This window comes from Prionailurus bengalensis, chromosome A1, assembly GCF_016509475.1.
Source record: "Prionailurus bengalensis isolate Pbe53 chromosome A1, Fcat_Pben_1.1_paternal_pri, whole genome shotgun sequence".
NCBI classification, from domain to species: Eukaryota; Metazoa; Chordata; class Mammalia; order Carnivora; family Felidae; genus Prionailurus; species Prionailurus bengalensis.
The window spans coordinates 170,468,168-170,494,333 of record NC_057343.1 but is presented as its reverse complement, the minus strand read 5'-3'; the positions used below and the strand labels follow the sequence as shown (position 1 = coordinate 170,494,333).

Genomic DNA, 26,166 nt, shown 5'->3' with positions numbered 1-26,166 from the left:
TATATTGTTATGCTAGCAATACACACCTAGCTTTATCTCTTTCTTAAGCTTATCAAACTTGGCTTGCTGTATATTAAAATTTGGCTCTGCAGGGAACACCATGATAATTTGGGTTGTTGCAAGAAAGGAAAATATGTGCTGGAGATAACATCATTGGGAAGATGTGTGTTAGTTTGCTTTGAGGGATGAGTCTGATTTCTCTGTGCATGGGACTTAATTGGATTTTAAAGTTGCTATTGCTGAAGCATAGCTATAGAAAACTTGGGGTATAGTATAAGTTTGTTTTTCTGTTATTAACAGATAGAGGGAATATAATATTAGCCTATTTAATGAATTTGTAAACATATTTTATGATTCATGACATAAATGGCAAGGGTCAGTAAGGTGGTCATATCAGCAATGCTGACTCCAGAAGTTTCTGTAGGTAGGACATTTGCACTATGTAGCGAGGCAATGAGAAAAATGTAAATTTGAAATTATAAAATTAGCTTAATGTTTTGGTCCTACACTTACTATTTGTAGCACCCTGGACAATTTATTTAATCCTCATGTAACCCTCCATGTCTTTACCTATCACGACAATAACAACATATGTCCTACTTAATTGTCTTAGTCCATTCAGTACTGAGTGACAGCAAAATACCACAGACCAGGTGGCCTATAAGCAAATAGGCCTATAAGCAAACAGATAAACTCAGATAAATCAATATACAGTTGACCTTTGAACAACTGAAACTTACCACATTTCTGGAGGCTGAAAGTCAAGATCATAGTGCCAATATGGTCAGATGAGGTCCCCCTTCCATGTCATAGACTTCTCATTGTGTCTTCCCATGGAATAAAGAGATAAGATCTCTGGAGCCTCTTTTAAAAGGCATGAACTCTATTCATGAGTCTTCACCCTTACGAACTAACTACTTCCCAAAGGCCTGACATCCTAACTCTATCATCCTTGGGGGGATAGGATTTCAATATATGAATTTGTGGTGGGGGAGGAGAGACACATACATTCAGACTGTAGCACTAACTTACAGGGCTGGTTTGATGTTGGAATAGAATAAAGTACTTATATGATACTCATTCATTCCCATGTCTCTCCTATAAATGAAATGCCTTAATAGAAAGTCAAAGTGTGCCCAACAACTTTATTGGATGAATAGATATATAAATGAACCAATGATCAAACAGATGAATGAATTAATGATAGCCGTAGAGGGAAATAGAAAATACTGTTCAGCACTGGCTCAGGGAAGTTCTGAGATTGACAATATTCTAACAATATTTCAGAATGTAGAATCCCTGTATTTGACTCTGCATACCTTTTCTTAGATTGCTCTTAGTAGAAAAGAAGCTGAAGATCAAGATGTGGAAAGAATAGCAAATCTCTTAGTGAAGAAACAGTCAAGAAAATTACTGCTCTCTTAACTTAAAGAGAAACATTAATTAAAGGTAAGACACAGACAAGAAGTAAAATGGAGAACTTACAAAAGTAAATTATATTATAATTAACACTTAGTAATTTTTCTAAATTTTGGAGCATGATTATCTTGTTCCAGAGGCTCTCAAATTAAAGTCTTTCTGAAGGAAGCCTTTGAAATCCCTGGAGATGACTTTTTACCTTTTTATAAAGGTTATTTTCACCCCATTCAGATTCTCTGCACGAGTTCATGTGATCTGTAGTTGAGGAAAATGGGAATGGATTTAGGTAAACCTGAGACTACCTGTTTATTTACAATGACATCAATTGGGAGGGCGGGGATGGTCTCCACCATGGAAAAATATTTCATATGTGTGATTATCTGATCTCCAGAATTATGGTTTGTTTAACCATTTCTGGTGATAAAAATATCTCTCTGATTACTATTGCTAAATCTTGGTGACCATAGAAAAATTCCAATGTCTATACAAAACTGCATATGGGTGTTTGAATAGGGGAGTAAATATTATGGAGAGAGGGTACTGATGCCAAAGGATTTTGAGACAGGTACTATATTATACTCTTCTTGGTTTTTCTGATTAACATATTTGTATTCTATTCCTCATGGCTATAACTACACAGAATGCATGATAGAAACACTTTCACATGTTCATTCAGCCACAAGTACAAGCATGAGGCAAATTACCACCAAGAACCTCTGCAATTTGTGTCAGGGAAGAGAAATATATGGAAGTGGGAAGAAGTCTCTGTGATCACATTTGGATTTTCTCAGAATACCTTGTAGGTGAGGGATGTTTCTCAGCTCTGTGCCAAAATTTTAGAAACTGAAGGTGGTTGGTGAAAAGAGATAGAAGAATCTTGGTTCTCACCCCCACCCCTCCACTGGGAGTATTCTGTTTACACTTCCTAGCCCAGAGTACAGGGAAGAATCCAAAGTTACCACAATAATTTCTAGACTGGTAGCAAAGGCAACAGTGTACTGGGGGTGGGGTTTGGGGAAAGATCAGGATCTTCATTGCTCCTTCCCATTCATGGGCATAATCACTAACCCTATGGGTTGGCTGGAGGGGACAACCAGTAATGAAGTCATTACAGAAATAAACTTAGTAATCCAATGGGAATGGGATAAAAACATGAGCTGAGAATTCACATATACACAAAAAGCAAATGGCTTTTAAACACATGAAAATAAACTAAATCTCTCTAATAAAGAAAAATAAGGCAAAGTAAGACTACGGTGAGATACCATTTTCACGTGACAGATTTAGTAAGACCCAAACATTTTATGCTTCAGTGGATAGATGGGGGTGAAGGCCATGTTGGTGGAAATGGAAACTGATAAAATTTTTGGAAGTCTGTTTGGATATATCTACCAAAATGTGAAATGAACAGAGCAAAACTTATAATACACACACATCTCTAGGACTCTTACAGATACAGTCACCCTAATGTACAAAACCATATGTACAATGATATTTATTATAGCACAAACACTATTTGTAAAAACAAAAGAATGTGGACAATCTAAACATCTGACAACAAAATGCTAAAATAAATTTATGCCTGTACAATAGGATATCATGCAATCTTTAAGGAGAGGGAGGTTCTGATCTGGACTGATTTTCAGGATATTTTGCCAAGTGAAATAAGGTAGATACAGGAAAGGGCAGATATTCTGCTCCTCTTCTTCATTCACTGTCCTCCACCCTTTCCCCCAGATAAGAGAGCCAGGCCTTTCTTTCAGATAAGCCAAACTCAGTTCAGCCTCAGGGCCTTTGTACTTGCTAGCTCTTCTATCTGGACTATCAAGATTTTCACATAGTTGGCATCTGCTCATCTTTTAGGTTTTAGTGCAAATTCCTCCTCTATAGAGAGAACTTATACCTACTAGTAACCATATCTTATTGAAGGAGTTAGCCTATTTTGCCAGAAACTGTGTGATATTACTAATATGTTTGTGAAATAGGGTCTATAAATAGCTACAGTGCCCCAACGCCATCACTTGTATTGAGTCACCTGGTTTGATTTTCTTCATAGAACATAGCACTACTTAAAAACATCTCATTTTAAAAATTGTTTTATAGGGTTATTACCAACCTCTTGCACACACTGCAACTTATTAGGATTTAAGGTCCAAAAGGACAGGAGTTTTGTCATGTTTATCTCTATGACTCCAATATTCAGAACTGTGCCCAATACAGAGAGTAGGGTTTTTTGTTTTTTGTTTTTGTTTTTTGTTTTTTTGTTTTGTGAGAGATAGCACACACGTGCACAGGCACAAGCAAGCAGGGGAAGGGCAGAGAGAGGGGGAGAGAGATAATTTTTTTTTAAGTTTATTTATTTATTTTGGGAGAGAGAGAGAAAAAAAGCACAAGTGGGGAAGGGGCAGAGAGAGAGAGGGAGACAGAGAATCCCAAGCAGGCTCTGCAGTGTCAGCGCGGAGCCAGACATGGGGCTCAATCTTACAAACCTGAGATTGTGACTTCAGCTGAAATCAAGAGTCACTTAACTGACTGAGCCACCCAGCTGAAGAGAGTAGGTTATTAATAAATGTTGAATAAATGGGTGAATAAAGGGGATTCCATATATGCAAAAAATATTTCTGGGAAGTACCAAGAAAATGTTAGTCTGCTTCTTCCAGGGGAGGATCGGGAAGGAAACTCATGTTCTGGTTTCAGCATGAGAGAAAAACCAGGTGAGACAGCATGCCTGACCTAAGTCTGCTAATAGGCTAGGAGAAGTTACTTTGCCCTCGTAGGACCATCGTAATAATGCCTCCCTTAATAGTCTTCACTTTATATTCATTCAAGAACTGCATACCTGCTGTGAAAGCAGAGTTGTCACCTCACATTGAAAATCAAGAAATATTCAGAAGCCATTTCTCAGCTCCAAGCTTACCTTCTCTCCTGGTGAATTGGACTTGCTCAATCTGAATCTCCAAGACTTCCTTGCCAACTGGCTTCCTGTCAGGTTCTACCAATGGGAATCACCAGAGGAATATCGGAGGCAACAAGGAGATGAGGAGGGGTTTATTTTCTCTTTCTACTTTCTGTGAGCAATCTTCAGTAATAACCCACAATAATACTTAGCTACCTTCCTCCAGCATTCAGAGTTCCTTTCTCACCAAGCTGCCTGGTAACAGCCAAGTTGAGACCCTTGGCAATCCTCGTAGGGGGCACATAGCATTTCCTTACCAACTGTGCTACTCCTCCTGTGCCCTGGGAGAACCCAATGGGCTGTGTGTGCCCCTCCTCTAGGGTTCAAACACCAGCTGCATGGAGATTTATTCCAGAGGCCTAGCCACTAGATCTGTAGAGCCCCTCCTCCTAGCTCTAGTTAATGGCCTCTTCCTTAAGTTCTCCAAGTTTGAGAGTAGTAGCTGCTTCCTACTGACATTAGCTTCTAGGCACCTCAGCATCTTCCTTTTGCTCCTTCAGCCTTCCAACTTCCACATAACCAGTTCCCTATACAGTTGAACTTCAAATACCATGGGTTTGAACTGCACAAAATACACTTACAAGCAGATTTTTTTCGTTAAGTACAGTACATTACTGTAAATGCATTGTTCCTTATCATTTTCTTAATAATATTTTCTGTTTTGGGGGTGCCTGGGTGGCTCAGTCGGTTAAGCATCCAACTTCAGCTTAGGTCATGATCTTGCAGTCTGTGAATTCAAGCCCCTGTGTCGGGCTCTGGGCTGATCGCTCAGAGCCTGGAGCCTGCTTCTGATTCTGTGTCTCCTTCTCTCTCTGCCCCTCCCCTCCCCCACTTACACTCTGTCTCTGTCTCTCAAAAATGAGTAAATTGTTAAAAAAAAAACCTTTTTTAATAAAAAAATAAATATTTTCTGTTCTCTAGCTTACTTCACTGTGAGAATATAGCATATAATACAGATAACATATAAAATATGTATTAATTGATTGCTATCAATAAGGCTTCATTCAACAGTAGGCTATTTGTAGTTAAGCTTATGGGGAGTCAAAAGTTTTATGTGGATTTTTGACTACACAGGGATTGGCACCCCTAACCCCTGCATTGTTCAATTTAATTCTAATTATTGTGATTTCTTTTTCCTTCTTGGAAGGTCACCAGTGCAATACTTATTCTGGGCCTTCTCTTGGTCTGTGCTCTTGCCCTGGGCAAACTTCATTAATCTTGACCCATCTATACCCCTCAAAATGCATATGCCACTTCCTGTCTGCTGCTTACATCTTTGTGTCTAATATATACCTCAAAATTTATCTTGTCAAAAGATGAATTCCTGGTGCACCCATCTTTTCCTCTACCAAAATTTGCCGTCTTGGTAAACGGCATTTGCTTAATCAGTTCATTTTTTCAATCCTAAATCCTAGCAGCCACCCTTGCTTCCCATCCTTGCCTGGCTGTTCACATCCAGTGACATCCATCAGTATGCCATCTTGACCCACCTCCAAAACCACACACCTGTCTATCCCTTTCCATCTCCATGTCATTACCCTAGTCTAGGTTATCATTATCTGTCACTCTGCCTCTTATAAGTTGCCTTCTAAGTGGTTTCTATCTTTTAACGCTCTCCTCCCTAGAGTTGTTTTTCTACATCAGGGTCATAATAATATTTTTTAAATGTAAGTCACAATGAAAATTAAATCCAGACTCCTAACCATGGTCCTATAGGATCCGATTCCTGCCAGCACTTCCAGCCTCATCTCTTACCGCTACCTGCTGGCACTAACTGTGCTCTCAGCACAAAGGCCCCTTTCCTGTCTCACACCACATCAAGCTTTTTACAGACTGAGGTCCTTGCAATTCACTGCCTCTTATACCAGGAAGTTTATTCTTTTGGTTGTTCACATGGTCTGTGCTCTCATATTTTCAAGGAGGCTTTTCCTTACCAAATCGAAAATAGCCTTCCTCCCCTGATTCTTTTCTAGGACAGAATCTAATTTATCTCCTTCATACTTTTATCTATAGATTATTTGTCCTTTCCTGTGTTTGTTGGTACTGTTGTATCTCCAGCATTCTCAGCACCTATTTCCTGAAAGGTTCTCAGTGACTATTTGCTGACTAAATTATTGAATGAATGATTTTGGTATCCTCTAATTTAAAGCATTCCAATATCCAAGTCCTAAAACTGTGTAAAGCTTTTCACTACATTGGAATGGAAACCTATAGGATTAGGTTTGTCTTCCATCTACTCTCCTTTCCTATCACACTTTCTATCAAATTTCTTGAGGAAAAGAATCTTAAAAGGCCAAGCCTTGGTGACATGACTGGCATTTTCTTTGGATAAATAATGCATGATTATAAGTCAAAGATGAAGATACAATAGAATCTATGAGATTTTAACAACAGCGAGAGCCATGCCCTTTAAAAATATGTAGAACAAGATGAAACAAATGTTTGCAGTAGATGTTCAGGTGCTTTTCCCTAAAAATAACATACGTAACCACAAATCAATGTTTAAAACCAGATGGTTAATGAAGGCCAGCCAGAAAACTCCTATAATTCACAGTAATGAGTATGGTTATATGTTCCAATTATAAACCAAACTACAGCATGACACACGGTATCTATTTCAAATAACAGTAACTTGATTGTTTCATATTTTTCAAAGTTCTAAACTTAATTTACAGGGAAAAATGTTAGAAAGCCTGATTGATGAAATTAATCATTCCCACTTAGTCAAATAGAATATTTTATTAACATGACCTATTCAAATATCAGATGTCATCAGAAAGAAAGCAATACTCAAACCCAAATAAAAGTTAAGATCTTTCAAAACAGGAAAGAAGTCTCATCACTATGGTTGATGGTTGAAGAGAAATATTTTTTTCCCTCAACCCTTTGATGTCTTTATAAATAGGACCCTAGGGGAAAAAATATTCTGTTGAGCCAAGAGCTTTAGGGGCACTACTACTATAGATAAATGCCAGGGATTGAATTTTACTTTAGTTTCGACAGCAAATATTTATTTTTACCTTAATATTCACCTTGATCTCAGAGAGGTAGTTTGAAAAGGCATTCCAACTTACCCTAAGTGATTGGGGCAGGAGCACATTGCAATATAGATGATTGAATGTGATTTATATGGAGTCATTCTGCTCATGGGAGACAAGTTACTCTGGGCCACCTTCTCGTAAAAGGATAGAATGCTCAGGATTGAATACTAAGAAAACAAGGGCTTCAATACCCATCATTTCCATCTAATTTGAAGTTTGCTACTAACACAATATATATTTGGAATACAAACCATTATGATAGATATGTATGTTTGATGCTTCATATTTTTGTCATTTTTATTAATCTATTATTTTCCCTTAGAAATTTTTAAGCATCCTTTTGCCCAAAATGTGGCAAGACTATAGTCAGACATGCTTGGGCAAATTCTGTTCTTATATAAGATTTCTGAATGGACATCAGTTATGTTTATTGAGGACTGGGGGTTTATTTTCTGAATTGTGTAAGGCAGAGGATCTTTGGTCTGGGAACAAAAATAAAAAGTTGAGGGTATGAGTACTATATTGAAAATTGGAGAATTAAGTAAATTTAGCCATTTTCCACCACTCTGCTTCCCATATGCTGGTAGCCAGGCCTTCACCATCCAGAGAAGATATTAAAGGTCTTGTAAACAATATCAACTCAAGAGGAAGTTCTAAAGATGCTGTCATCAGAAATCAGTAGATAACCCAACCCAATTACCCTCCAATGACATTCATAATCTATAAGACACATTAATGCACTCAGTACTAGAAACTATGAAAAGACAATGTATGCCCATGTGAGAAGACAATAATACATCTGCGTATATAATTATATAAAAATATTATAAAATATGAGAAGACAACCAGGGGTTACCAGACAGTGGAAACTAGCATATAATTTGAAAGCTAGAAACCAAAACAAACAGATTTAAAGCAACTTGGAGATAATGGAGACTGTGCAGGAAAAAGGAAACCTAAAAATAAAAACAAAACAGCATTAATATTACAGAAATGAGAGATCGTGAAGCCAAAAGCAAGAACAGGATGCTATAATACAGATTCAGTTCAGTCAGATTACAAAACAGAGCTTTTACAAATGAAAAATATTATAGTTAAAAATGAAAAGAGAGGAGCTTTCAGGAAGACTCCTGAGAGATTTAGATAATGGTAGGAAAGAGGTTGAGTAGTGATTACACACATAGAAAACGAAGCAAATGAAAACAATTGTAACCCTAGGGAAAACAAAATGCTGTGCAGGAAAAGAATAGTGCTCATAGTGTAAACTATGTCTCATCTAGAAACAGAATTTTTGTAGTCATAACAATGTATTAACATGTAAATATTAATTTAACCAAAACTACAATATAACTGTACTGGAGGAGAAGGAAATGAGAAGACCATGCGTGTGGAGAGAGAAGGGAGGAAGAAGAGGCAAGACAGATACATGGTCTCATCTTCTGTAATAGGAAGTCAGTTAACAATGCCAGAAATGGAAAATTTGAAAAGGAGCAATGAAGAATGCTACTAGAGTCAGGAAGCCAAATGACAACATAATCAGGTGAAAGAGATGAAAGTGATTAATTCTGGGGAGGACAAAAGTTGAAGAAGGGGTGCAGTTATGCAGTGTTCCATAGCAAACCTTATAAACTAGGAGAGTCATCAGATACTGTATATAATCGACCTTAACTATGAATAAAAACTGAAAGGAAAATGAGGGTGGAGACGTGGTAGAGGCAGTGACCCGCCTCAGGATCAGTGAATACAAGGGAAAGAGGTCTGGGCTGGTGATGGTTTAACGTTAGATCTCCAACTGTCTCCAGGATTGATAACATGTGGGAAGAGAGAAGTCACTGCCCACGTGGTGAGCAGAGCAGAGGCACAAACATGGCTTAGTGCAGGAGTCATTGATGGTACTTAAGGATCCTTGGCCTCCAGCTGTGTCTTGTTTGTTAATTTCTGACTTTGCCTGAACATAGATGGGTGACCTTGGACAAGTCAGCTAATCTGCATGCCCCGTTAGCCTAGCTGTTTCTCATTTTGTATGCTTCACAGTGTGTAGCAGAGAGCTTTGTAGAGAGTAAGCACCCAGAGGCTTCTTTATGGATTATCTGGATTGCTATTTTCTTTGGGAAAATGTTCCCCATATGTAAACAAATACGTAAAATATATTTTTGTAGAATGCGTTTGGAAACTGACAAGACGTAGAGGTAGTCCTGAGTGATCAGCGCATGAAGCTTTTACATAATAACCCACACATGAACAAAATGTTTTTGAAATTCCTTCATTGTAATCACCCTCAAAATTCAAATCACTTAAAAATGTATGCCTGTTTTTTTAATACAAAATAATACATGCTTTTTATTGAAAACTTAGAAAAATATGAAACATTTACAGAATCAATGTTAATCTTACCACTCAGAAATAATCATAAAAGAGTGTGGGTATATATTACAGTTATTTTTCTTATTTACCTACATATGCATGTATGTATAAATTTGGAAAATATACTGTACATTTTGTGACCTGATTTTTTTCAGTTAATATGTTATAAATATCTCCCCTTATCATTAAATGTAATTGTCACTATCATTTTTAATAGGTTCATAGTGTTCAACAGATGTATAATAATTCATTACCAGGTGTAGCTTAATGTTTTCCATGATTTGTTTTTAAAAATAACATCGTAATGAATAACTTATATAAATTTTGTACACATCTATTTATTTCAATGGAAGTAGAATTTCAATTTCTAGAAGTTATTTTAATTTCTAGAGGTAGAATTTCTGGAAAAGGGAGAATGTATATTTTTTAAAACTCTTATTACTACCAATTACTCTCCAACTGACTCATTCATCAGCATCCCACATTTCATACTTTTGAATACACTCAAAATTGACAAAAATTGATTTTTGGAAACACTTAAATTCCTTAGTAGATATCCTACTTTGACTCATAGATTATAAACTTTGAACTTGGAGATCACTTTCTAAAAATTCACCTTTTGTATTCCCCAAAACATCAAGAAAAAGTAATTTTGTATTAGTTCTTGGTAAATAAGGTCAGTGATCAAACTGGGTGATGCTGTTTAAGCTAAAATAATATGACTGTAAAGTAATAACACTGATTGTGTACATTGCCAATAGGCTTTGGAATACAGATATATACTCACTTGTGAGCATAGAGAACAACTATTATACAAGTCAAATGGAAGATAATGTGGGATTTCCTCTGGTGGCCTCTTCAAGTTGGTGGTTGTTTTTTCAGATTATCCAAAGGTGATACCCATTAAGAGGAATCCCAAAAGAAGAGAACACTCACATGATGACAGAAGTGCATGCTGGTTAGTGTTGTTTTACATAATGAGACAAAATTGAAGCAAATATGTAAAAGTAGATGAATAAAGTAAACCTCAATGAAAAAGCCTCTGAGAAAAACAAGCATTCCTTTTTGTTGTTTTTAATTGTCTTTTGAAAAAATAGCAAAATAGGATTCTAAAAGTGGCTCTCAAGAAAAACTTCCTTCAGCTAAGAGAGCACTGTTCAGAAATCGGTTTTAAAACTATTCATGGTGTTTGCACCAAGGCAGGACAAACAGAAGCTTGACTTCTACCTTTCCAGGTCATGAAAGAGATGAAGTTAGATGACCTATACATAGACTATGTTAATGGCCAATTATCTCCGTCAAAGACACTGGAAGGGGTGCCTGGGTGACTCAGTTGGTTAAGCTTTCAACTCTTGATTTTGACAGGTCATGATCTCACAATTACTGAGACTGAGCCCCGTGTCAGACTCTGCGCTGAGCGTGGAGCCTGCTTAAGACTCTCTCTCTCTCTCTCTCTCTCTCTCTCTCTCTCTCTCTCTCTCTCTCCCTCTCTCTCTCTCTTTCTCTGTATTCCTCTCTCCCACTAATGGGAGCACACCTTCTCCCTCTGTCTCTCAAAATAAATAAATAAACTTTAAAAAAAGACACTGGAAATAGGACTCTACTTCCCATAAATCTGTTTAGCCTCTGGGAAGTGCTTGCCTGGCCTCTCCAACTGTGGGCATCCTTCGTGATTCACCTGGGACTCCTCCCTCAGTGCTAGGTGACACAGACTTTCTTCTGTCATTGGTAAATTCTTTCCACCAGCCAACTTGACAGCCTTCCACATCAAGCCAGCCTAGAGGGCTGATGTAAGAAAATGAGCTCACACCTTGTGGGAAGGAGAGAGCAACTGTTTTACTTGTTTTCTGCATAGACAGAGCAATGGCAGGCTGCACATTCAGAACTCGGTCTCTAAGACAAACTTGTGAAGAGATGGGCTTGAAGGATACCTCTGGTCCTGTATTTAAGCTTCCATCAATAGTGTTGAGAGTTAGTAAAATTTTGGTTCTGTAGTCAAAATTATGGAGAGGACGAAGTGTGTCTTCAGTTAAAAAAAATAGAGAGAGATCCTTCGTCACCTACTCCAATTTGAGTACCATTCTAGGTGTTTTGACATTTCTTAGCTCATTTAAATCCAACAAGATTCCAGGGAGGTGAGTTAACTGCCACTTTCACAAATGAAGGAACTGAGCTAAAAGAAAGGAAGCAATGTATCTAAAGTTAACCAGTTAGTAAATGGAAAAGCCAAAATGTAATCTTGGGTCTTATTAATTCTGAAACCCCTTTTAACATATCCTTTTTAACATACTATTTGCATCTTTTGTCCCCTCTTCTCTGAGTTCCTCCTGTTCAAATTGACTTTTTACCTGCTACCATGTTGGAAGGAATTTAATAATATAATTACAGTATATTACCTTTTAAAGATTTGGTTGGATTTGAATAGGAGGCAACCACCAAATGAAATTTGAGCAGTGAAATTTTAGATATCAGTGACAGATTGATGCAGGAGATGTTACACACTTACAGTCTCAGAAGAAGAGGCTGAGGTGTCTGGTGGGACACTGAAGAGTTTCAATTATAAAATAACCTGAAGTTGGGGTACCTGGGTGGCTCAGTTGGTTAAGAGTCAGACTCTTGATTTTGGCTCAGGTCATGTTCTCACAGTTCGTGGAATTGAGCCCCGCATGAGGCTCTGCACTGACAGCACATAGCCTACTTGGGATTCTCTCTCTCCCTCTGCCCCTCTTCCCCTCTCATTCTCTCTCTCTCTCTCTCTCTCTCTCTCTCTCTCTCTCTCTCAAAATAAATAAATAAACAAACATTTAAGATAAAAATTAAAATTAAAAAGTTTAAAAAAATTGGAAATCCTGAAGTCAGGGGCCACGTGTCTTTGTCCATCTCTGTTGTAGTGACATGGACAGAACATCCTTAAAATATATCTTCTGATGAGAAATGATGAAAAACTGTATTGAAGTTTCAAGAGAAAAATACATCTGAAGGAGGAGATGGTAGCAGAATGAGAATTCCTTTCTATGAACATCAATATAGTATTTTTCCCAGTCTTTCTTTCTTTCTTTCTTTATTTATTTATTTATTTATTTATTTATTTATTTATTTTTATTTATTTATTTTTCTGAAATTTATTGACAAATTGGTTTCCATACAACACCCAGTGCTCATCCCAAAAGGTGCCCTCCTCAATACCCATCACCCACCCTCTCCTCCCTCCCACCCCCCATCAACCCTCAGTTTGTTCTCAGTTTTTAACAGTCTCTTATGCTTTGGCTCTCTCCCATTCTAACCTCTTTTTTTTTTTTTTTTTCCTTCCCCTCCCCCATGGGTTCCTGTTAAGTTTCTCAGGATCCACATAAGAGTGAGACCATATGGTATCTGTCTTTCTCTGTATGGCTTATTTCACTTAGCATCACACTCTCCAGTTCCATCCACGTTGCTACAAAAGGCCATATTTCATTTTTTCTCATTGCCATGTAATATTCCATTGTGTATATAAACCACAATTTCTTTATCCATTCATCAGTTGATGGACATTTAGGCTCTTTCCATAATTTGGCTATTGTTGAGAGTGCTGCTATGAACATTGGGGTACAAGTGGCCCTATGCATCCCAGTCTTTCAAAAATATCACTATAAACATAAAAACCCCACCTATCCCTTTCAACCCCTAATTCATTAGCATGCACATTCAGAATAATTGAGTAGTGTAAATGAAACATTTTTCTTGTCAGTAGGTAAAAAAAAATGTGTTATGCAATTCTCTTTAACTGTATGTACTGGTGATGCTGAAAGAAATTACAAGTTGAAAGTAAAAGAAAAAAAATTTTTCCGAGCTTATGTAGAAAAATTGTTAGCTCAGACCTTAAATTGAATATGCAACTGAAAAGTCTATAGATCAGATATTTAGCACTCAGAAAAAAAATGCACACAATCTGAGCTTGCAGAGGACACTTGATTATCATTCTCAACAACCAAAACAAACATTTTTTGAACATCTAGTATGTATCAAAATCTGAACCAGACAGTGAGAAAATAGAGTAGGAGGTCCTAAAATCTATTTGGGGAGACAGAGTATGTCTGTACACCCACCTACACATTAAAAGAGAACAAAACAAAGTGGATTCCATTTTGCTGAATGTCTTCCATAAATGACCTCACTTTATCCTGTGTCTGCATTACATAATTGTTTTTGCTTATGAAGAATAATCTGTTATATTTTTCACCTTTTCACCTTATTTCCTAGCATGGGAAATAAAACCAGGGTTTTATCACAAGAGCTAATAAATAACTCACTTTTTTCTTTTTTTAAAAACTCGTTTTCATTTTAAGATAATTTTTAGGCTTCTAAAAGAGTTGACAAATAATGCATAGAGTTCCCATGTACACTTCACTTAGCTTCCCTTAATGTTAACACCTTACATAACCAAAGAGATAAGAGTGCTTATCTCTAAACTAAGAAATTACCATTGATACAGTGCAATGAACTACAGACTTTATTCACATTGCAGCAGTTTTTCTACTAATGTCTTTTTTATGTCCCAGGATCTAATTCAGTTTCCACACTGTACCGTTTGTCATGTATCCTTAGTCTGCTCCAATCTTTAACATTTCCTCTGTCTTTTGTTGTCTTTCATTACCTTGAGGCTTTTGAAGAGTATGGATCAATTATCTTGTAGAATGTTCCTCAAGTTAGGTTTGTTTAATATTTTCTTTTTTTAATATTTTATTTATTTTTGAGAGAGAAAATGCATGAGCAAGGGAGGGTTAGAGGGCGAGGGGGACAGAGGATCCGAAGCAGGCTCCAGGCTCTATGCTGACAGCAGAGAGTCCAACGCAGCACTCAAACTCACGAACTGTGAGATTATGACCTGAGCCAAAATCAGACGCTTAACCAACTGAGCCACCAAGGCACCCCTGTTTAATGTTTTCTCATTGTTAGACTGAGATTTTGCATTATTAGAAAGAATACCAGAAAAGTGACGTGCCCATACTCACTTTACCATGATAGAAGGTACATGATGTGGATATGTCATGTTGGTGATGGTAATCTTGGTTAAGCCTGTGTCTGCCAGATGTCCACACCACAGATCACCTATTTTTCCCCTTGTAATTAAGTCTTCATTTACTTTTAGTAAGAGATACTTTGAAATTATTCAAATGTCCTCTTTCTCCTTAAATTTCACCCCCTAAACAGCTCACTTTTGAAGAAAACATACCCCACAGAGAGAAGAACTCTACCAGTGACTCTAAAAGCCGTAAGTAATTGGTGGCTCATAAGACCTAAAGTAGAGAATCTTCAAATTGCTAAAGACATAACATGTAAAACCAGAGGCACCATAAAAAGGGAATAAGGAGTCAAACAATTTGCCATTCGTACTAAAACACACACACACACACACACACACGATGACAGCAACAACAACAACCTTCCTCTTTTCAAGGGCAGCGCTAAAATTAAGAAATAAATTGTGAAGAGAAACAGAAGGAATTCCAGACAGATTCCATAGTTATCGGAGCTACATTATCACTTGTATTTCTTAACTCATTTTTGTACCAGTAAGTTATATGGTTCACTGATGGTTTAAAAATCATATTTCCAGGGTTCCTCAGATCATGTACATAAAGAACCATGAGCTTTGGGGTTTTTTTATCACTAAACTTTGGCAGACTGCTGAATGCCTCTTGTATAATTGGTTTGTTGATTTTCTCCCAACATTCAGTTATTAACATTGCAAGACCTAGGTTCCGTTCACACTGTAAAATATTTCTTCAGAATTAATTCTGTACCAGCTGCCCCATCCATAAGAGGTGAAAAATTCATGAATCCTGTCTTGGCAGAATTGACTTGACCCTCCACGAGTCCCAAATGAATTAACTACAGCATATAAAAAGGAATGTTACTATCAGTTTATCACATGAAAAAGCAATTTGAAATGTATACAAAATACCAAAATATCTATGTTATTAATGAACCAATTATGTACTGCTTTTTTCTGAGTCAGTAGTAGCATCAATATCTAATACATATTTAGTACTTTCTATGTGCCAGTCACTACATTTTTTTACACATATTATCTCATTTAATTGTTCGTTAATTACAGCTTTATAAGGTATCAAGAATTGTGAAGGGTTTGAAATGTCACCCTACTTGTAAGCTAACAAGATGGCCTGCCAGTTTTATGGATGCTGACAGAAGACATAAGACTCTTGGGTCAGAGACAAAGGGCTTTATTACCCATAGAAGTAGTAGTAACCAGAGAATATCAGCATTTTCTTGGGCTAATTCTCTAAACCCTAATTCCCATGGGACAGCAGAAAGAAGGTCAGATTACATGTGCACACAGTGGGTTGCATTACAGGAGAGGAGCCTGAATTTAGGGAAAGTGAATATTTTTTAAAATGTTTATTTATTTATTTTGAAAGAGAGAGAGAGAGAGAGAGAGAGCAGGGGAGGTTAGAGAGAGAAGGAGAGAGAGAGTATCCCAAGCAGGCTCCACGCTATCAGCATGGAACCCAACAAAGTGTTCCATCTCACGATTATGAACTCCATGATATCATGACCTGAGCCAAAATCAAGAGTCTGAAGCCTAAGCAACTGAGTCACCCTTGCACTCCAGGGAAACGGAATATTTAAAAATAAACAGTAATCAAATAAATAAATAAAAATAAATAAGTAAACAGTAACCATGCCACCCTTTGCTCCTGAGGGGGACACTACCACTGTCTTCTGAGGCTATTTACTATACAAACATCCTTGAACAAACAGGCCAGAACAAAGGCAGGCAGTGCCTCTGCTGGCAAGACACTCAGAAATGCAGGACACTCATGGAGAATTACATCCCACCATGATGTAGGTACTGTCATTATTTGTCTTACAAATGAGGAACTTTAAGCTTAGAACTTCAGGAGCCATTCAACGAGGACATAAGGTATATGATTTTCCATGGGAGTGTGTTAATATTTACATGCTCCCCATAAAGTGTTGCAAATCGCACCTGCATCAGTTTGCAAATGGTACAGGAGAGGGATTGGGCATAAAGGTGCACCGTAGGTAAACTTTTCATTAGGTGTTTTGAAAAACAAAGTGTGCTTTCCTCTGTGATGTCACTTTTAATAAATTAAAGTATCAACATTCATATATATTTTCACATCTACTATGCTCAAGGAGAAAGTATGCTGCTGTAGAAAAAAAGCATGATCCCTGAAGTCAGACAATGTCAAGTTGGAACCTCTGTAAGGTGTTTCCTGATTTGTGAAGGGGGAATCCCTTGCAGGGTCATGGGAGGAGTTAAATGAGATCATGGGTGCAAAACTCACAGCATCATACACCGGCAAACAGTACGTGCTCAGCAGTAGGAAGCAATAATGGTGACTTGTAGGGTGATTGTTAGCAAAGTCCTTTCAATTTCTGTTGCTCTCAATTTGGAAAAGTCAACAATAAAATCAGAAAGAGATTTTCAAGCCCTGTTTTTCCATGTAAAAGCTTTTGTAGGCATTGGAGATGTGTCATATTGAATTTAACTTTTTTTTGTTGTTCAAAGATTAATTTTAAATATGGGGTGAAAACTCTTTAAGCTGTCAAAGCATTACCTTTTAGCATTGGAATGGATGCTTTTCTTTTAAAAGGTCTCCTAGTATATTTTTTTTAATGACTTGGAGCAGAAAAGCTTGTCATTTTCCCTAACACAGTGTGAATAAAATACAAATGTATGGTGGGAATCAGAGATGGGAGGAGCCCAGTAATCTACACCTGCCATGTGTGTCCTAGTGATCAATTCAAAGGGACCTTTGACTTTTCATAGGGAAGTGTGCTATGTTAGAGACAGCTCTGTTGATCTTTTATCCATTCACATGGGGAGGTGTTGGAAGATGAAATTGCATTTTGCATTCACTTAAAAGTTACGCCACAGCCATTAGATAAAAGCAAGAATAATTGCCTGCTCAGTGGGCAGGCTGCTACAGAGGAAGAAGCACACTCATCAAACAGTTGTGTTTTTCAGCTTTGGCAGATGGAACATCACATTCTTTGGTGAGTTCCTCCACCCTGTAAAATTTAATGATTTGCCCTCCCCGCAGATTGCTGAACAAATTATTGTCCACGATAGCTTGATGTCAATTTGCTTTCGAAAGCCTCTCAACTTTAACTAATAGTTGCAATCCAAATTAACAATAACCAAGGAAGTATGGAAATTATGGGTGCATTCTGGTAATTCACTCCAAACTAAGCTTGTTATCTACATGAAATACAACCGTGGCTCCATGAATAATTCTCAAAAATGTTGAATTTAAAATGAGCACTGGGTAGGATAAACAGTAGTTGAATAATACTTAAACTCCACCATCTGGTATTCTAGTATTTTAATGAGAGCTAAATTTCTTTTATTAGGTGTTTATTTGAGATTCTTTATGGATTCTTTCCTTCTGTAGAGGGAGCTCCATAAATTGGGGAGGAGTAAGAGTTACGATCCAGGATGGTTTTCTTTTATAGTCATTCTCTTAAAGAGAAACACAAGTTTCAGAATCTCAGCCATTTTCCCAAAGGAACAACTGCAGAAGTCCTAAAATAATTTGTTTTAATTCATAGCACTTACTTATAAGATACCACAAGATCAATGGGTGTGAAGGGAGTGAAACAGTTCCTCAGGTGGTAGGAGAAAAAAGAGTATATGCTACAGATTGATGATAGGAAACAGACAAAATGATTAACAGTAGGAGACAGGGCAGGACCAAAACATAATAACAAATATATAGCAATGGTCTTTGAGAGAAAAATAAAAGACTAAAATAAAGAATTTTTGAAACATGAAATGAGTATCATGAAAGGAAGATTGAATGGGCTCATCATGATGGAAAAAAAAATCATGTTATTTCCCCAAAACTTTTATACTAGGCTATTCCAGTGACTTAATGTGCAATATGCATGAGAATTATTTTTCTTCTTCCTGATGTGAGAAAGGCAATATAAAGTTACATGGAGGAAGCAGGAGACAGTGATAATGACATTTACATAGCTCCTTACTGTTTACCAAAATACCTTTATACACATTACCTGCTTTCATAGTTACAATGCTCTGTGTACGCTATCATCTCCATTCTCCATATCGCTAACAAGCTAGGCTAAAGAGTAACAGTACCTTGAGTTCAGTCTTATTTTTCAAAACTCTCGAATTGTTGACAAGGAATTTCTGGGCATGTTCCAAGCAAAACTACAATTTGCTTGAAATGCATCTTCCTCCTCAGTCCAAATTTAGTTCTTATTTAATTACGTGGTACCACCAACAGAAATCTGGCTCTGCCACCGACTGGCATATACGCCTGGGAGTAGTCCCTACCTTCTGGAAGCAGTAGTTTCCTGAACTAACATTGATAGAGCACTTACAATTTTACAAAGCACTTTGCATCCATCACCTCATTTTCTATTCATAGCAATTGTGTAAGGAAAACATGTCTATTTTTTTAATAGAGTACATTTAAATTTCGTGTTGATAAATGGCCCAAGATCACACTGACAGTAAATGTTGGATGCAGGTCTCCATTCAAGACCTCTAAGCCACCACCTTATCACGAAATGTCAAAATCTCAGTTTGGGTTCATACCATCTAAGATTTCCTCCAGTTCTATCTGGCCTGACTTTAAAGACTGGGAGACTCTAGAGTTATTTGCATCTATAGTATTTTACTAATAAATTGTATAATATTTGGAATAAAAAATAAAATTAAAATCTAGTTATGAAAGTACTTTCTGTCATTTCCTTTCTACAAGTGGGGTGTAAAGAGCAAAAAATAACGAAAACCTCTCTGAATCCTCAAAAAGTGCATCCTCTGGTTTGGGCATAATCTATAAACATCCGCTGCCAGAAAAGCACCACAGACAAAGTGTTCTGAGAGTCAGAGTAGTAGAGAGGGGGCTTTAAGCTTTAAACCGCAGGATCGGTTTAAACACCTAGAGACTGGAGCAAGGAAACAGAAGAATGATAACCCAGAAAAATCTTGTCTGCTATCTACCTTATTAGCACATCTCTTTTCTTTTTTTTTTTTTTTCAACGTTTATTTATTTTTGGGACAGAGAGACAGAGCATAAACGGGGGAGGGACAGAGAGAGAGGGAGACACAGAATCAGAAACAGGCTCCAGGCTCTGAGCCATCAGCCCAGAGCCTGATGCGGGGCTCCAACTCACGGACCGCGAGATCGTGACCTGGCTGAAGTCGGACGCTTAACCGACTGCGCCACCCAGGCGCCCCAACACATCTCTTTTCTACCAAAAAAGACAATGTCTTTTTTCTTGTAAATAATAACATTATTGTTATCTTTTTTAAATTTTTATTTATTTTGAGAGAAAGAGCATGAGCAGGGGAGGGGCAGAGAGAGAGAGAGAGAATCCCAAGCACTCTTCGTGCTGTCAGCACAGAGCCTGACACGGCCCCCAAACTCACAAACTGAGCCATGACCTAATCTGAAATCAAGAGTTGGATGCTTAACCTACTGAGCCACCCAGGCACCCCGTATTGTTATCTTTATTGTTATTCATTATCATTGTAGCCCTCCTAGTAAAATAGGCAATATTTATTCAGTACCTGAAATATGATTAATATGTATACTCAAATCCAGAGAATTACAAATCTAAGAAAGCGTGCAAATTTTAGGCACCACCTTCACTTTTGTCTTCAAAGTGATCTTTCTTTTTTGTTGTTGTTGTGTCTTTATCAAGAGCTGCCAAAAAGTCATTCAAGTGACCAGTTCAAATTTTTCTTCCTCTGTGTCTAATTTCCCAAAATACTAAAGTAAAACACTGGAATGAATGAAATACAAAAGGACAGAATGGAAAAAGAACAGAAACAGAGGACTAAGGCAATTATCCCTGAATGATAGACGTCTGACAAACTTCTCTATTACCCGTAATTGTTCAGTGTTATTTAGTTGTATCCTATGCATTATCCCAAAGCCAAAATAACATCCACTTATACTTGTAACAGTGCACATTGTACAGATTCTTCTCCATGAAACAAGTAAGATGAATGTCAGAGCAGGCCTGGGAAGATATTGAAAACAAAGAACTCAATAGTGGATCACTCTGGCAGCAGATTAAATAAGTAATACATGAGCATCAATTCCAAACACTGGTTCCATTTAAATTTCAGCACTGCATCAAACATCAGGCAACTGTGTAAGATGAAGCAGGACCAAAGCAAGAAGGAAATTATAATAATGTAGCTTGCAGTACAACTTCATTTCAAATAACATCTTTCATATAAACTGATATCCAAAGTGCTTTACTGAATAAAATAGTACAAGAAAGTGGACAGCATGTGGTATAAATTACAGAAAACAGTGGTGCAAAGATATTATATGTGGAGCAAATTAAAGTATTCTATCATAAAGCCAACAGCAGTGGGAGAGAGCATGAAGAAGTATAGCAAAGTGTGTAATTTTAAATGAGGTGTAAGAAATTTGGACATTGATAAGAAAACCATTTTTCTCCCCACTTATTTTTTTTAATGAAGCACTTACCATTCTCTTTTAGTAGAATGTGTTAAGCTGTGGTATTGATAAAGGTGAATTCTAGGATGCTTTGTTGAATACTGCAATCAATCAGAAAGAATGAGGGGTTCTGTGTGAGGAATGAAACGTCTTCCAAAATATGTTGCATATCTTGAAGTGGCACCTCTACAGGTGGAAACTTCCTCTTCCAGTATTTACAGCATGGTAGTTTAGAACATGGGCAATGACATCAGACCGATCAATCAGATCCACTTAAGAGCTGGATGGTCCTGGACAATGTAGAACCTTTCTTTGCCTCAGTTTCCTCATGTCTAAAATGAGAATTACAATAATATGAAACAAGATGTCATAAGGATTAATAACAAAATGTATATGAAATGTTTAGCAGAGGGGCAGTAGTGCAGCCATTTAAAATGTTAGCTATGCTAAATATTAGGTATGAAAAGGAGGTCTGAGTCCTCATTGGCATTCCAGAACCACCAGTGAGAACCTCTAGATTTGTCAAAGGCCAATGGCGTTCAGATAAAGTAGTCAGGATTCACTTCAGAGCACTGCCCACTAGGGTGAGCCACTTGCACACCTCCCTCCAGGGATGCTACTGTCAAGGATAGATGCTCAAGGGTATGAATCTCTGAGGTCACATGACTTTGGGTTTGCAATCAAGAAGATAAAACAACAGAAAACTGACACTCCTTAAAATCTGCCAGAAGATCCAGGGTAGGCCTTTGGTTAAGAGGTTCATAAGGGAGGGGTGCCTGGGTGGCTCTGTTGGTTAAGCGGCCAACTTCAGCTCAGGTCACGATCTCGCGGCTCATGAGTTCGATAGTGCGTCCGGCCCTGTGCTAACAGCTCAGAGCCTGGAGACTGCTTCTGATTCTGTGTCTCCCTCTCTCTTTCTCTGTCCCTCCCCAGCTGGCACTCTGTCTCTGCCTCTCTCAAAAATAAATAAATGTTAAAAAAATTTTTAAAACAGAGGTTCATAAGGGAAGTTAGGGTACATAAGTTCATCCATTATCACAAGCAAGTATGGAGGCCTTGCTGTAGAACCACTGCTTCTCCATGCTTCTATGGACTTCCTAAATTATGCTCTGCTCTGTGGCCTTGTGGGTTCCTGTCAGATGATTTCCATTCATGTCCTCCCTGTAGGAGCCTACAGCGTCCATCATTCCTCTGGTATTAGTTAACTATCGTTGTGTAACAAATTATCCCAAAATTTAGCACTTTACGACAACAAACATTTATGATCCCACAATTTCTGAGGGCTAAGAATGCAGGAGTAGCTTAGCTTTGTGGTTCTTGCCCAAGGTCTCTCAAGAGGTCTTTACAAAGTCAAGCTGCTAAGTAAGGATGCAGAATCATTTCCAAGCTCACTCATGTACCTATCAGCAGATTTCAGTTCCTCACCATGTGTATCTTTTCAAAGGACTGCTCATGATGCATGAGCTGGTTTTTCCCAAAATAAGGATCCAAGAAAGCTGGAGAGACCAAGGGAGAAGCTACATTGACTTCTATACTCTAATCTTCAAAGTGACATGTTGTTACTTCTGCCCTGTTTTATTGGTCACCCAGACCAACCCTTGTACAATGTGGCAAGGGTGTGAATAGTAGGAGGAAGGAAGCCCTGGGCCCATCTGGGAGGCTGGATGCCACATCCCCTTGTGGGTAGCTCTTCTTCAGCCCTGGCCACTCCTGGGAATGCTTAGCCTGTTGATGAGTATGATCCAGTTTGTCTCTCATTTTCTGTTCCTTCCAAGCTAAACTATCATGGACTACTGAATGATGCTCAAGTTTTCCTTTCTCAAAGCACAAGCCAAAACATTTACCCTATTACATATGCTAAAGTACTTAAAGGCTTTTATCTGTCGTTCTTCCAAGTAAACCTGAATATATTTATTGAATAGCATTAGCTACTAGAGCTCAAGGATCAGATATCTGTAACTGACGATACGGCACCTAACATCCTCATTTTTTTGAGACTCTAAATAATTATGATTATCATCAATAGATGATAATGCTTTGATGGTAATGCTTGCCTTAAACTATCTTTTCTCTGAGTCTTTGCTCTCCATTCATTCTCTATTCATTCAGAATATCTTTCTCTGGTCCATTCCCCAGGTGTTCAAATTCTCTCATGGCCTCATTTCAGTGAAAGCTCCTTCAGGGACCCTCCTCTAATCCTTCATTTCTCACTTCTCCGAGCTGCATTTTCATTTCATTTGTAGATCTCTTTTTCTGTTGTTTACCCATTAGAGAGTTCATATAGCAGAACTCTGTAATGGGGTAGTCCTGGAAGCCAGTCTGTTAGATATGAGGCATGGTGAGGCACAGGTGAAGAAATCATCAAAGTTGTTTTTTTTTTTTTAAGTTCATTTATTTTGAGACAAAGAACGGGGGGGGGGGGGGTGGGCAGAGAGAGAGGGAGAGACAGAGAGGATCCCAAGCAAGCTCTGCACTAACATTGCAGAGCTTAAAGCAGGGCTCAAACCCAGCAACCACAAGATCATAACCTGAGTTGAAATCAAGAGTCGGTCGCTTAACCTAGTGAGCCACCCAGGCGCCCCGTCAATCACAAATTTAAAAAAATACTGCCAGCTTCTCAACAGTCATGGAAGGGTTCATCCCTAGGCTCCTGGGATAACATGTTTCTCTTCTTGGAACAAGGGTGTGTTTACCTTCCTGCAGGTCCCTGATTATCAATAGACAGCATGACCTTTAAAAGCTGTTTGCTCAGTGACCTTATGGACTCTCAATCCAAACTTGGCTTCACTGAGGGCAGTTTAGCAATTGCCCCAGAGGCAATGGAGTGGGACTGACCCCCGTTTGCTCAGCCTTTGCTAGCTCAGTGCTTCTCAGGGGCTGAAATCCTGAACTTTTCTGCTTCTGTGGATGGCTTATTCTTGTCTGTCTTTTTACTACAAAAACAATGTAGCAGTTTTCAAGAACTTTTGAAAAAGAAAAAACAAACTACTGGGAAAAACAAAATTCCAAAAATCCCAGTACCCAACTGCATAGAAAAGAGTCTGTGAGTCTGAGCCTATGTATTCTACATGTTTGGTAAATGGGTTCAAATTTCCTGACCCCTTTACCTTGTCCAATTAAAACCATTGTGCATACACACCCATACACATACACACTCAATCTTTTTTTTTCTTTTTTTCTTTTCAGGTGTGTTCCCTGACTCTCTTAGCTTCCTGGACACAAAAGAAAGTGGCATGTGACATACGCTTTCTTCCAAGCCATTGTCCATGTTTATATAATGTTTCACAACGTTGCATCACAGTGTGTATACAATTTTCTGCTCTTCTTTTGGCATTTAGCATGAGACCAAAAGCAATATCTCCATGTTGCTGCATAGCCTTCATAATTCAGCATAGGGAGTATTGGTCTCACAGACCTGGAAACAGGTACCACCTCTGTCATTTAGGAGTTGTATTACCCTGGATAATTAATTAACCTCTCTGGGAATCACTTGGTCTCTAAAATAGGGTTAACAATATCTGCCTCATGCTGTCAGGATTAATAAATGAGTTACAGGACGCAAAGTCTTGGTGCCGGCCTATCCTAAATGTCCAATAAATTTTACCTAAAAATAACCTTTATAAAATATAATGTTTTTATGTGGTATAGTATTCCAAGTGGAAAGTGGAAAGCAGAAATTATTTTTGAGATAGAACCACTCTATCACTTTAAATTCCAATTAACCACTTTAAATTCCAATTTTACATTTTACGGTATAAATGTATATCACATCATTATGTTGTACACCTTAAACTTACACAATGTTTTATGCCAAATATATCTTAATTTTTTTTTAATGTTTACTTTTTATTTTATTTCTGAGGGAGAGAGAGAGGGACAGAGACAGAGCATGAGCAGGAGTGGGGCAGAGAGAGAGGGAGAGACAGAATCCAAAGCAGGCTCCAGGCTCTGAACTGTCAGCACAGAGAGCTCTATGCAGGGCTCGAACACACGAACTGCAAGATCATGACCTGCGTTGGAGTCGGGTGCTTAACTGACTGAGCCACCCAGGCACTCCTATGCCAAATATATCTTAATAAAGTTGGGGGGAAAATTCTAATTTCAGCCACTTGAATCTGATGCTTATCTACCGTTGAGTGCAGTGGTTTCTCTAATTACAGCCCTGGCATGTGAGAATGTACTTTGGTTGATTCCCCCAGTGTCCTTTTCTTCCTTCATCCTGGATACACATTGCTCCTAATGAAAATATTCGCCTGCTGATGTTTATGTTTACACTGAAGATTTTCATGGGCTGATCCCCAGGTTTTTCATGTGATAGTCAACACTGCATGCAATATGAAGTAGAATTTCAGGATGTTTGCATAACAGGGAAATAAGTGGTTAAGCACCCAGTAAATGAATAGAGGTTTTGAGGATATCAAATGTGTGTTAATGAGGAAGTTGTCAACTTTCACAGGTTCTGTTTGAATCCTTGGAACCAAGGCAACAGGAAGAATGAATTCTGCTGATCACTGCAAAGAGACAGAAGAGGCTTTGGCCAGAAAGTTCTTTTTTAGTTACCAAAGCTCTGTAAGTAAATAAATAAATAAATAGCACTGATTTACATTTAAAAATTTCTTATTAAGGGGCACCTGCATGGCTCAGTCTGTTGAGCATCCAACTTCAGCTCAGATCATGATATCACAGTTCCTGAGTTAGAGCCCCATGTCTGGCTCTGCAGTGACAGGTCAGAGCCTGGAGCCTGCTTCAGATTCTGTGTCTCCCTCTTTCTCTGCCCCTCCCCCATTCGTACTCTGTCTCTGTCTGTCTGTCTGTCTCTCTCAAAAATAAATAAACATTAAAAGAATTTTATTAGTATCTATAAATGTGGTTGGTCTTGGTAGTTATTAAACAACGAACAGTGAAATTTTAC

The 26,166-nt window shown here is 38.0% G+C and overlaps 1 long non-coding RNA gene across 1 annotated transcript in view; it reads left to right on the top strand.

Annotated features, from left to right (window-relative positions):
- Positions 1 to 25,853, top strand: part of LOC122491890 — a 195,324-nt gene extending 169,471 nt beyond the window's left edge. Inside the window, exons 3-7 of the long non-coding RNA XR_006299476.1 lie at positions 1,330 to 1,449; positions 10,663 to 10,738; positions 14,971 to 15,031; positions 24,441 to 24,554; positions 25,711 to 25,853. This is a non-coding gene — a long non-coding RNA (uncharacterized LOC122491890). The remainder of the gene's footprint in view (positions 1 to 1,329; positions 1,450 to 10,662; positions 10,739 to 14,970; positions 15,032 to 24,440; positions 24,555 to 25,710) is intronic.
- Positions 25,854 to 26,166: the final 313 nt, after the last annotated feature.